The following is a 14,068-nucleotide window of genomic DNA, read 5'->3' on the forward strand; positions in this document are numbered from 1 at the left end:
CACACTGGAATAATTTCCTATGGCATCCCACTGAGCTACAACAGGACTCCTGCTTCAGTGAATACAACTGATAACATGCAATGTGTGTCACTGCCTACACTTTATTTTCATATATATATATATATATATATATAGCATATATAAGTTGCATCAGCCTCACAGGAAACAGCAGTGGAAAATTATCAATTCTGCACAACTTTACAAAGAGCCATTCTCGTCACTCAGCAAAATGCTTTATGAGGGACTAGATATTCATATCATTTGCATGAGTAACATCCAGGTTCAGTCAATATAGCTTGCAGCAAAAATTTAGCTTCTTGGGAGGTGCAAAATTAAGATATTCATTGCTGCTCTAGCTATCAACTATACATAAAGAGTAGGACAGGAACGAGATGACAAGTTTTGTCTTTCTATACCACATATTTTCACAAATATTTCACCTCCTTTTTAGAATCAAACAGGTAGTTTTTCCCTTTTGCTTAACCTACCCTCCCTAAAAAAATTTCATGCAGCCAAGTAAAAAATCATAAAACCAATAAAAAGATACAAAATATTTTGCAAAATAAGATATGTAAAGATCTTAATCTAGTCAAATAAAAATAAAATACGAAGGAGGTAGCTTTATCATTTACAAGTAGCTTTAATGAACAGAAAAATGCCATTTAGTAAAAGGTGGACTTATGTCTAGGCGCAGAACACAAACTGAGGCCTAATGGCTGTAAGTAAAAACACAGCTACCATTAATTTAGGAATCATGCCTGGTTTTTTTACAGTCTGTTTTTGGTGGTTTGGTCCATTGGCTGTTGTTCAGTTTGCTTTGTTGTTTTGTTGGGTTTTTTTAATCTCACAGCTTTGGAAGTGAGGTCACATTTATTCCGTTGCTTCCTATTTTTCATATCCTTACTCCAATAGAACTCATTTTCCTTGACCCAAAGCTAACTGGTAACCTTTTATGACAAGTCAGATACAAAAGGTCCACCAGAGAATCCAATGGTCTTCTCCAGTTCTAAAACTTTATCAAGCTTTTTTTTCCTATTGAAACCTGTGGGCACACGAAGGCCAGGCACTTGTTGGATATACACATACACACACAAGCAAATGCTCTGTTCTCCTCTAGTCTGAGATGCCAGCATCTCTTTTATTTCAACACACAGAGGACACAGTGCTTGGATATAGCACTGCTACTTTACCACCAGAACTCTACTGAAGCAAGAGTACAGAAAACAACAAAACAGCCTGGTTTTGGTCCAGAAATAGTGTTAGTAAAATAATTTCCAAAAGTGAGTCTAAGGAGAAAAAGAAAAAAAAGGCTAAAATAAAAGGTTTCTCAGGCAATATTCACAGATGAACACATATTGTATGAAATTTGACATATACCTATTCCTTATAAATACCTATTAGCAGTAACAGGTAATTGGCTTTTGCTAGTGGGCAAACCTTGTATGTAGCAACAGCGTATCAGGTCTTAAATTAAATCCTAATTCATGTTAGGATCTGCTAAACCCTTCTGTTCACCTCAAATATGAAAACAGCTTGCAATACATCTATGCAAAAATGTTCTCTCTCTACCTTTGAAATATGCAGAATCAATGAAAATTGAAATTTCTTTTATTTGCCAAACAATTCTAAGCTTAAACAAAGCCCTTGACAGATTCTGCACAGTTTGCTCTATTTTTGGAAAATAGATACTGTTTGCCATCACAACACAGAGGCAGAAAAAACAGTGATAAGTTTGTTCACCACCTATTAAAATATGCAACAATGATCAAAGTATCTGATCATGAAAAAGTTTTTATTTGCCATTAGGAACATTGGCTTTTCTTTCTTTACAACAACAACCAGGCTCACAATTTAGTTTTGGCAGTTTCATGTGCTAGCTCCAAAATGGAGAGCTCCATTAAACAAACTGAAATGCATATTAGAGGGACAACAAAGCATCCCAAAACCTTTTTAACAGACACCCTGCTGCATGGAATTTTTTAAAAAATAAATATTGAACAACAAGAGATATCTTTGAACTCCTCTGGTTAATAGACCTTACAGGCCTCCTACTGAGCAGCAATAAATATGCCTAAAGAAATCAGTATATCACTTCATACCATTTAATAATACCACAATTGCTTTTGTTATGCAGACTGTATAGATGGGTGAATGCTATCTGAGAGCAAGCAAAACCATGCATTCATAGTGCTTTTATTTCTTGTGTTAGTCAGCATAGCATCCCTGATTCAGTCCTATTCTCTTCCACCTGTAGGTCCTTCCAGTAGACAGCTGAGTCCACTTGAAGCACCCAGATAGAATAGTTCAGCATCCACTTTCCCAACTGAAGTTATTAAAACAAACTACTGTGATTCATGAACCATGGCTGAGTGGTTGACTATTCCTTTCACTTAGGTTCAAGATTTTTATTCATGTATCTGTATCTCTTTGAAATAAAAACCTCACAAAGACACCAGCACGCTGAGATTCAATGTCTCATCTTATCAGTGACTAATACTGGCAATGAAGAATCTGACATCCACAAACCTCCATTCTAAATCCGTCTGTTCTGACAATTTCATTTGCACAAATAAGCTTTGTTCGCTGCTTCTCAATGGAATATTTTATTCTTGGTTTTGTGTCTGGGCACAGTAAAGTAAGAAAGACATTTTACTTTCCTATTATTATCTATTATTAATATTCTGTTATGAGATCTGGTCATATCTTCTTACTAAACTGCTGTTTTGAGGAATTAACTTTATTGCTGCATCCCTTCTGTTCTTAGAACCTAGAAAGCAGTATGAATAGCTTGACAGTTTGTCTGTAGACATAATTCTCTGTCAGCGATGATGATCTGGGTTTGTTTAAAAGATGTAGAAATTTTCCCACTGCGATCAGATCTCAGTTGCAATCCACTTTTTTTTTGTAAACTTTAGAAGTGATTCAGTATAAAAACAAGTTAACCTATGCATGACTTGATAGACTGAGAACTAACTTCAGTTAGGCATTTTACAATATCAAACACACATCCTTAACATGTGCCTGGGAGCAAGCAATATCTCAAGTCCCACCATGACAGTGTCTTATGTTCTTTTATTAGTTTGTCTTTCTGCATAGTCTTTAATGATTGCACTTCCCCAGCCTAGGAATGGGGAATACAAAAGATATCCCGAGCTATGAGGAAAGCAAAAGTTTTGCAAAAGTTACCTTCTCTAACACATAGGGAAAAAAACCCGTATCTGTGATGATTAGTTTAACAGTGTAGGAGTGAACAAGGCATATTAATTAGGCATCTCAGAAAAACTTCGTGTTTTAACTTTAACCAGAGCCAATACAAATGGAAGTTACAGGCATACATCTTTATTCATAAAGATGCAAAACTATTCCTTTTCCATTTTTTCTTTTTTCTACCGGTTGAGAGAAGGCAAAGTATTTCAAAAGAAAAGATATAGCTTTGATAACAAGATCAAATTGCTTTCACCATGTCACATATGTCCTTAAAGAATAAAGACAAAAATGACAACTTTTTATTTTCATCTTTATCAGAGGAGAAACTCTGCTGAAATGTGACTAATGAAAATACTTAAACTATTGTTCATACTGCCACACTTTCAGCAGGAAAAATTGCATTACTACCCTCTTCCAGCTGAAATGCCTGACAGGTTTGTGCCAACAATGCATATTTCACAGACTGCTGCATTTTCTTCTGAACAATGTCCCCTATAGGGAATAGTCATAGAAGATAAAACTAACTCCTGAATTTCAATGTTTCAGGTAACAGAAGGATTACAAATTTCTCTTGACAACCAGTTCTGTAAGCTCTTGACCTCGTTAGTTCCCAGCTTCTCCCTCAATTCCTGCCTAATTTATAAAAATATAGATAGACTCTCCTGTCTTTCCAGCTTAGTTAACTAAACTACTTCCCATCATCTTAACTTTCAGATCTCATAGCATACCCAAATATTTCTCCTGAACTTTTTTCCTTCCCAATGCTTCATCTCTTCCTTTTCCACAGTACCTGCAGTGAACTCCATCCCATTCTTAATCACAGTTTTCTTACATTTAACTCTTCCTTTCTTATCATCATTTCATTACCCCACCCATTTTCTAATGGGAATATAGCCCAACCTCCAGTAAAGCCCTGCCCTTTATTCTCCTTGCCTCTCTCTGGATCAGGTTCTCCTTTTCCCTACTGCACTTCCTCCACTCCAGTAAGGAAACAGATTTCAAAAGTTGGCAAATTTAGAAAGATGAAAATCTTCCAGGATAACTGTCTGCCAAGTCTACAGATTTATAAAGACAATTTCATTCAGCTAAGTGTTCCCTCCCACTATTTACTCATGTTGCTTCACATAACAGAAGTTTCACAAGGCTTATTTTGGGATAGTTTCTTCAAAATATACTCCCAACACTTATAATCTAATCATTTTGGTTAGAGTGACTAAGGCAAAACTGTTGGGTTATACTTTTATCAACTAAAAGACGCCAAAAAAAAGATGACAGGAGACTTCTGATTTTTGGAGCAGTCAAAACTAACCTAATTTCCTTAGATATACTAAAAAAAAAACCAGTTATTCAGTGAAGAATCTTGTAGGAGTCATTTTTAGGAGACATGAGGTCTGCTGCAGTGCTGCCTGTTCCACAGCATCAGACATAACAGAGTGGGTATGTGGAAGCAACTTAAAACACATATGAATTTAACAAAATAAATTCAGAAAAACTGAAGCCCTTTTTATCTGAGATATCTGTCTAAGCAACAGAAATAGACTTTAATGAATAACCTTCTATTAGTTTTCAATTGGTTAAATCCTGTTGCAGATGTTCAAGATCCCAAAGCAGTCTGTTACTAAACATATTAACTTCTCTCCTCAGGTTTTCTTTGGTATCAAACAAGGCATTTTGTGTCAAGCAATGAATTGCTCCACCTATTACTAATGACTGCTTCTCAAGTACCAACTTTCCTCTGATTGCCAATCAGCTCCAAATCATAATAGCTGTCCAGACTGTTGATGCAAATACAAATCTTACACATTTCTCCAACACTAACATTCTTCAAAACCCAAAAAAGCTTCTCATAAAACAAAAACAGAGAATGCTTGTTACTTTATCAAGAATTCAAATACAAAATACACATTCTAAGTGCAATAATTTTGGAAAGTTTGTGCTGTTTGGGGGGTTGTGGGCAGTTTGTTAATGAAAACATCTACACAAGAAGTTATGAAAATTTCACTAGATAAATACTAAGTTATGCACCAGGTCTACATTATTTCAATTAATTTTATTAGTTTTAGTGAATGAATGCTATGAATACAGAAAATCATCTCAAAGGCATCAAAATCTGGTTTAGCACCTCATTCCTTTCCTGAATGATATACTGTTGCCTAATCCTTCATTAAAAAATGAATGAACCTAGATAAACATTCACAAACCTGATTTCCATGTATCAAATCACAAAGCACGATCCTTAGTCTTTCATGGGCCAGCATGCACTTGACTTTAAACCAGAAAAATCTCCTGTTCAAAATGGCAAGCTTCAGGTCCACAGCTAGTTTTCCAGCCCCTGCCAAATCCTTAATCCAGGGTTCTTCTAGTATTGTCTCCAGCAACACACTTGCAAGAAGGACTGCAAATATAAATGACCTAACAAGTGACCCAACAGAATTTTCATTTCTCACCCCATTACCTTCTTTTTATCAATCAAAGGGCTCAAAAGCCTGGAAGAAGCACCCGACCCTGAATTTCTGTAGCCTGGGGAAAAAAATACTGTATTTATTCTGAATTTATTCTCACATAAGCAAAAGAAAATAGGCAGCTTATAGGAAAGCATTCCAGAACTCACACTACAGAACCATTTATGGACACACTGAGGGACCCACACTGTGGGAAATAATGTGCAGAAGAAAGGACAAGGGCAAAATTAGTCACTCGAAGAACAAAGCCAGGGCAATGTTCCATTTTTATTTTTGTAAAAAGTGAGGGCAAACTACCTATGAAGTATCTGACCTAAAAGATGATAAACCCAAGACACTGATTTCTATTCACTAGTCATAAATTTCAAGTTCAGTGAATTAGTTGTCCATTAACTGTCTCCCTCAGAAAATTCCTCTAAAAAATTCAGTTTTCCTATTGTGTGTATTACTTGCATAGGCTAACTACCACAGCTGCAAAAATACTGCCCATGCTAAGGGCATCCCCCAAGATAAAAGACATGACTGTAATCTCCTAGGGCATAGCAGGCATTCAGTTAAAGCAATTTACCTTCTTTACCTGAGGAAGTACTTTCTTTCACCATTATTGGATAGAAAGATTTTGCACTTAAGTATTACACATTGCATAAAGGCCCCTCCTTTATTTAAAAGTCAAGTATAATAAAATACAGACATTGGATCAGCCACACTAGTTCAGATAACCCTCTAAGCTGTCTCCACCAACGGTAACTTCCATGTTCCCCTGACCTCTGTCCTTCTGAAGGGAAGAGATCCCAGGATGCAAGCAGAGTACATCAGGTTTTAGCACCTCTTCCAGTTCTTTCAGAAACACGTTTTAGAGTCCTGTGGCTTCTCCACCCTCTCACACTTCTACTTCCCACCTGCCATCACTGGATACCACAGGAACTCCTCCTTTCTCTAGCACACCTGCTCCATGAAGTAGGATGGGGAAATAAGAGACAGTGTGTGCACATGGGGATGATCCCAGTTCCTCCGACTTCACAATTTCTGCCCAACACAGCACATTTGCAGGCAGAATGACTGAGCAGAGCCCACAGGAACAGCAAATGAGTTGGGAGTACAGTGGGGGAGTCAAGGGAGCTCTGTTTAGAATTCCCTTTGGCTCCCTATCTCTCAATATAGGACTCATCTCTTCCCACTATCAAAGGCCTTTGAGCATCTGACACACAAGGGTGGTCATGGGCAACAGAAAGACAGAGCCAGACTCCTCTTACTGCTGCCCAGGAAATAGAGAAGTGCAAACTGAAATACAAGAAACCCAAGAAAAAGCTTTGTTCTTTTTTTAAAACTAAATCTGGACAAACACCTGGACAGGCTGCCAAGTGAGACAGTGGAATCACAGAGACACTCTAAATCCAACTATACACATCCCAGGGTGTAGGGATGCCATCCCTGACCCTGATTTGAGCAGAGGTGTTGAAGTGACATCATCTCCAAAGGTGCCTTCATGCATCAGTGACTCTGTTTCTCTCCTAATATTGATTAATGTACTGTGAGAGCATTCATTAGATTTTTCACAGGATTGTTTCATCCTTGGTAAATCCCTGACCTCTCTCACAGGTCCACAGCACAACAAGCACTGAGCAGAAGGTAACTATCTTCAGTACAAACGAGTTACTTTTTTTTTTCTTTGATCGTGGCACTATAGGTGATGACAAACATTTTAGTGGCCTGCACGCACGAACAAATTGAGCGGTTTACTTCAGGCATAATAATTTTGCTGCAGCATTCACCTGTATTCAGAACATGGAAAATATGGTAATGAACAGGAAAGTAAAACGTAAAAATCATAATAAAATAGAAAAATAACCAAGCTGCTTTTGCTTGACAAATACATCTATCTGTTTAAACAATATTGATCACTAGGGTGTATTTTAACATATTACCAGATATTTCTGTGCATAAAAAAATCTTTCCCTTCATGTGGAAAAAGAAATCAATAAAAATATTATCAACTCTAAATGACGAGCAGCTTCAGAATAAGCTATCTTTTACATGAACCAGCAAAACTATTTGGGGGATGTAGTAAGACTAGCACTAAAGTGTGTTTTGTTAGAAAAATCCATCAACTGCCTGTGCTTTACACTTAGACTTTGAACCTCAATGTTTTTCTGAAAAATATTAAAACATAAAACTAAACACAATGCTACAGGGGACACCTACCTATAGTTTTAGAAGTTCAGTGTCCTGTTAATTACTTCAGACAACACTTAGAGCAAGTAGTCCTACCAGTCTTCAGAAAAAAAGTAACAGATACCCAATTTGTACTGGTTTTGGATGGGATAGAATGATTTTTTTTCATATCCACTTGCTTTTATGGTGCTGTGTTGTGGATTTGTGACCAAATCAGTGTTATCAACACTGATAAAGCAAGATATGCTTTAGCTATTGCTGAGCAGGGCTTGCACAGCTGCCAAGGCCTTTTCTGCTCCTCACACTGCCCTGCCACTGAAGAGGCCGGGAATGAGCTGAAGTTTGGAGGGGGCAGAGTTGGTACAGCTGACCCCACCTGACCAAAGAGATCCAGCCATATGATGCTGTGTGCAGCAATCCAAATTGGGAAGGAAGAAGCAAGGGGGAATGGTGGCACTCATGACATTTATCCTCCAAAGTACCCATTATGTATGATGGAGCCCTGCTTCCTGGGGAGGGAGGAATGCATGGATGGATGGATGGATGGATACCTGTCCACCCCTGGGAACTACTGAATGAATTCCCTTGTGTGCAGCTTTTGCCTTCACTGTTAAACTGTCCTTAACTCAGCCTGCAAGTCTTCACATTTTTACCCTTCCACTTCTCATCCTGCCAGGGAGAATAAGCCAGTGGCTGAGGGGTGCAGCTCACCCACTGCAGTTAACCCATAAAAGCACAGAAAGAACTAATGCTGTTCTATTTTTGCTACACACCAAACACATCCACCCACTGCCATGATGATTCTGGGATTTAGAACTGCTAAGAGCTCTACCTTCTACCTACATTAACATAATTCAATTTAAATAATTACCTCCATGTTAGATTAACAGTTTACCCTTTACTGGGCCATGATTCTGTCCTTAAAAAAGAGCACAGAAAATTACAGCATAAGCATTAAGTCATATCTAAATTAATTTCTGTTAGTTACTCGATCTCAAGAATTAATTCAAAGTGTTTAACAATCACAATCTGATTTTCACAAGCCCTTTATTTGTTAAGAAACACACATTACACTACAGATGTTAATTTCCCACAGGGTAGTTACCCAAAAAGCTTCCAGTTGAGTTGACCTAAAAAGCACAGTCAAAATGCTTAAATCCCTATCTGCCATTTCCATTTTTTATCCTATTAGTACGTGAAAGGCACATCCTCCACGCTGAATTAGGAATATAAGGCTCAAATTACTAAGCACCTATAGTCAGCAGTTTATTCCTATCTAGATTGAACTGTTCAGCCTTATAGCACCAAAGTATTCCTGACTTGTATTTCCTGCTTCAAGTGGCTTCCCACTGTTTCTTTTCAGAAAGAAGCAAAATGCCAAATTCATTGCAAAAGGGGAAATTTTGTTACATTAGTACAAAGCTATTTATAAATTAATACTGTCAAGTCCACTTCTCACTAAGGGTGAGCTGCTGCCTTACTGGGTTTGCTTGAACAGTTCAGTAACAATTGATGTTCCTAAATATTATCCCTCGAGAAGCCCAGCATAGCAGAGATGAATTTGAATTAAGCAGAAATATCATAATTCAGTGACAGAAAAAGAATGGCACATCTATTTTAATTAAGACAAGCTTTTATGAACACCACAAATACCAGAGATAATACACCCTATAGCAAGAAAAAAACTACGTTGTAGCTTTCAGAAAACACATAATACTGCTAGTTCTAAAGAAGGTTGTACAGAAGACAAAGAAGTGCGTGCACTTTGCTTACCTAGTTCGTATTTTTGCAACAGTCTTGGCATATGTAAAAAAAGCTGTTTTGTTTGAGGTTTTTTTTTCAACCTGAAGCCCTGGGCACTCAAATCCTCCCTTTAACCTTTCATTCACTGCCTTTCCAGGGCAGGCTGTTCATGCATTAATAATTAATGCCAGTCTGCAGAAGGAGAGCACACCCCATAAGGTTTTCTCAGGCCTTTACAGATCACATTCATGAGTCACAAAAAACAGTCACATTGAACCCCACTTTCAAATCTACTCACTGGTCACCCTCTGAAATTCATTCAACTCAAGTATTTTTAATAGCAGCTTCCACTTCATATATTAGCCACACATTGCACAAAAATCAGTTTCCAGAACATCAGTGTTAAAGTAACTTCAAGTAAATATGAAAATTACCTCAATTCTCTCTAGACTAGCAGCAAACCTAGTCTGATTCGTACTCTGTGCTTAATCACACATCAGCAAAATATCATACAACTCAGCATAGGCAAGAGGAACTTAAAAAACATTTTAGCCCTTATTCATGTACATTCACTGAAGTCCATGGGGCACAGGATCCTGTTGTTTCTATCATGATGTAGCACCTGGATTAAAACTGTTGCTTGATAATGAATAAGAGTACTCAGGTAATATTAAAAATAAAGTTATCTGTGAGAAGTAATAAGCACACTTTGATGAGCAACAGATTTGGATACGGCCTGATAAGGTACAATATCCAACACAGGAAGAGATTTGAATACAGTGATTTTGATAATTGCTCCATCATTGCAAGTACCATTTCTGAAGTATACTAGAAACCTGACTATTAACTGCTAAGTCACCACAAATCACTTAGGTAACAAAACTGAGGTAGAGTTACACACACACAATATTGGATATCCAGGGCACTAGCCAAAATTTAGACACCAGCTGCTAACTGGATAATTATCACAGATATTCTGATCATAACACTCTTTTATTACCAACCTCTGCTTTGACTTTCTGCCCTCTCCAGACACACTTGGAGTCTCAAATATTTGCAGTTTATCTTTCTTTTCTTTCTTTTTGCAAGCGTATTTCTGTGTCCATCATCTACCTTTTTCTGTAATCCCAAAATGTCAGATGGCCCCCTCTACACTAAATTAGTAAACTATTATTTTTTTTTAATTTAATGTTTAACTAGCATATTCAACTACTTCAATTATCAAATTGAATTCCTGCTCATGAAATACTACCCTGTATTCTGACACTGGGTTTTACATTTACTGCTCCTAATTTATGCTCTAAGTACATTTACTGAGATGTTTGGTACTTGGAGCATCCCCACATAACAAACACAAGAGAAGCATGAGAAAAGGGGGATTTTGGCTAGGCATCAGCACTGGATGGATAAGAAAAAAAAAGCTCAATAAAAACCTTAATAATACAGTACCAGCATGCATCTTAAAAAATTATCTTTAGGCAAGGCGAAAAAGTAAAGTGAAAATTGAGAAAGGAAATGAAGCAAATTTCATGGTATCTGCAGTTACCCCAAGTGCATGATATGCAGCATGGGAGAAAACACGAATGCAATTATTGGGCAGCTTGGCAACAGGGCCACTGTGAAAGCTGAAAGGAAAAAGGCTGGGATGTCCTTAGGCCTCAAAAGTCCTTGGTTTTATATCTAATTATAGGAACCACAGGAAAAATGCAAAGAAAGAAATGGCACAGTCACAGCAACAATCTAAAAAGTAAGTTGTGCAGCTCTAATTGGGCTGGTACAACTTGGCCAGGCTGCTTTGCTCCAGGCAAAGGAAGCTGATGATGCAGCACTGAGGGCAAGCACAAAAGCTTTTACCTGCAAGGGTGAAAAGTTGAAGCTGAATTTAAGAAGCAAGAAACAGGCAACATTTAGAGAAGATTCAAGTATGAGAAACTGAAGAGAAAACTGTGCTGAAGAGTGCCCAGAGAAACACAGTCCTGCAGAAAAACGTTCTGCACTGAGACAAAAAGTTGGAAAAATAAGGGCTTTTTTAGGTAAGTAGTACATATGCTGATAGACAGGTGTGGGCAAGGAGCAATTGTAAAGACAAATAACTATGTTCCTTGTAAAGAATAGCAGAGAGGCAGAAGGGCAGTTTTACAAGAGCCAAATGTAAGCAGGCAGTCTTGATCCACTGCACATATGCAGCCATATTTCTAGACAGAGTGAAAACACACATATACATACAGCACAATGTAGCTCATGTCTTGAAATTAGGCAGTGTTCTCCCACCATTCTCTCAAGTTTTTTTTTTTTAACTTGAAGTAATGCATAGTTACTTCCATTCATATCACTCTTCATGACTATCTGGTTTTAATGACTTTAATTTGCTAGCATTTGAAAATCTCTATCATACATTTAAAAACATTTAACATTCTGTCTCTGTACTGATAAATGTGATATTCAAGACACTCACCTTTCCATATTAGCCCCTACAATGAGAAATGGATAATTGTTTCTCACACACATCTAACTTTCTCTTAGTTACAAGTACTGTTACACATCAAGTCTTTTTTTCCCCTGCTGTCTCCTACTCCTCTTAAAGAACTTACTTAGAGTGATTTCGTGGTCCCATCTTTTTTTTTTATGTGGTAAATCTAATTCTCTTTGTGTCAACTATCCAAGTTTACATTCTTTTTATTGGTCTTGCAGGACACTACATATTTCAGACCATTCAGGTCTTTTGCCTGCGCTGATTCACATTTTTCTTTGTTTTTGTCTCTCTTACACATTGGAAAAGAACCACCTAGGTAGAAACAGCAGGTGAAGCATAACTCCTACTTTCTGAGACATAGTTAACTAGTCTGTATCTTATGTCAAAAGATTTAAATTTGCTAATTCATCAGTTCATTGTTGGAGCATTACAATGACCAGAGTTTATACAGCAATATCCATCTGTTTAAATTGCATCACTATCAATACTTTTCATTTGGAAAGGTTCTATCACACTGCACAGGCTAATAACACTAAACTGCTCAAACACATGTCCTGAACTGCAGCGATCGCTCTCCAAAACCATTTCTGGTAAAACGGTGCCCTCTTGTAGCAAAAATCGGCCACTGCAAGAACAGCAGCTTTGTAAACACATAATTGGCAATCCAATTCATCTCAAGCGTTTGTTTCTCATCATTATTTACAATACTACAAGATTGGCACATTTGCAAAGTTGTTTTGAAAGATTTTTTTCTTCCCTAAATTTCATTTACACATAGCATTGGTCTTAGCCAGAATATAAATTACTTTCAGCACCTCACAAGTTAGTTAAGGCCACTCTTAGGGAAAGCAGTGGCCTTGTTTGTAGGTTTGATACACATTCCCAGTATTTAGGAGGTCAGTCTACCCAAGCTTTTACCTTTTGTCTTTGAAACAAGAATTGACAATTATGCAAGAATACCCTGCTGAGCAAGATGTTTAGGATAAGGAACAATTCCTCAGATGCTAGTTTTGTTTTTTTCTCACTTCTGTCTCCTGTGATAATCTCGCACCCCTTCAGCAAGACTTTCTGGCTCCTCACTCCCAGTCCTTCAGCAGAAGCAGCTCACACTGCCTGCCAGCAAGAAAAAGAACACAAACAGGGGCAAAGATACAGGCACACAGTTTCTTCAGCTTAACAAGACTTCTGGGTGATGCCAGAGAAATGGCATCTGCAGCCACAGCTGTTCACTCAGTGCCACAGAACAGAACTGCACAGCAATGCTGCCCTTGCCACGGGGGCCTCTGCTCCCCCCCAGGGATTTGCCATCCCTTAAATATCTGTGGCTCATTTTCCTCCAGAGCTAAACAAAATTAATGAAAACAGCCATGTGGCTCATGTTGTTGCAGCCACATAATGAAGTTAGGTTAAGGCTTTTTATAATACTTTGTATAGTAACACCAATTCTTTACCTAGTATTTATTCCTCATTAGCATCATTCATTGGTAGCAATCTGCTACTGTAGCATTAAACATGAATTGATTGTGACAAGTATTTTGAAGAGGCCTTTTTACTGTTCAAATATATATTATTATGAACATTCAATTTCTTTTTTTTTTTCTTTTGCTTCCAGAAAACTCTGGTTTATTCTTTTTTTCTTCTGTGTGTCTGTGGGGAAGAGGGTGCAGTGAGTGTTTTCGGGTTTGGCTTTTGTTTGATTTACCTCCTAAACCTCACTTTTTAGTAAAAAAGCTCATATTTTCTTAAGATAGGAAGATAATATCCATATGTATTGAGGGGAAAGCAGGAATAATTTTACCTTCACACATGAGCACGCTCTCTAATCTTGTTTTAGAAGTCCTTGGTCTATGACTGTAATACCAATCAGCATAAGCAAATCATGTCCATCTGTGGATAACTTTGCTAATGGTGGTGGAGGAAAAAAGCTCATATTTCATAAACAAAATGCAAAGAAAGGATCAGATTACCACCTAGTCCCATCCACACTTTGCCTACCTCTTGTTGTTCCTGG

General features: G+C 37.6%; 1 protein-coding gene across 6 annotated transcripts in view; it reads right to left on the reverse strand.

Moving 5' to 3' along the window:
* CCSER1 (coiled-coil serine rich protein 1) overlaps positions 1 to 14,068 on the reverse strand; it is a 623,842-nt gene that overhangs the window by 536,692 nt on the left and 73,082 nt on the right. The gene's annotated exons all lie outside the window — the stretch shown is intronic.

The sequence above is a fragment of the Sturnus vulgaris genome, chromosome 4 (assembly GCF_052056855.1).
Source record: "Sturnus vulgaris isolate bStuVul1 chromosome 4, bStuVul1.hap1, whole genome shotgun sequence".
In the NCBI taxonomy this organism is placed as follows: Eukaryota; Metazoa; Chordata; class Aves; order Passeriformes; family Sturnidae; genus Sturnus; species Sturnus vulgaris.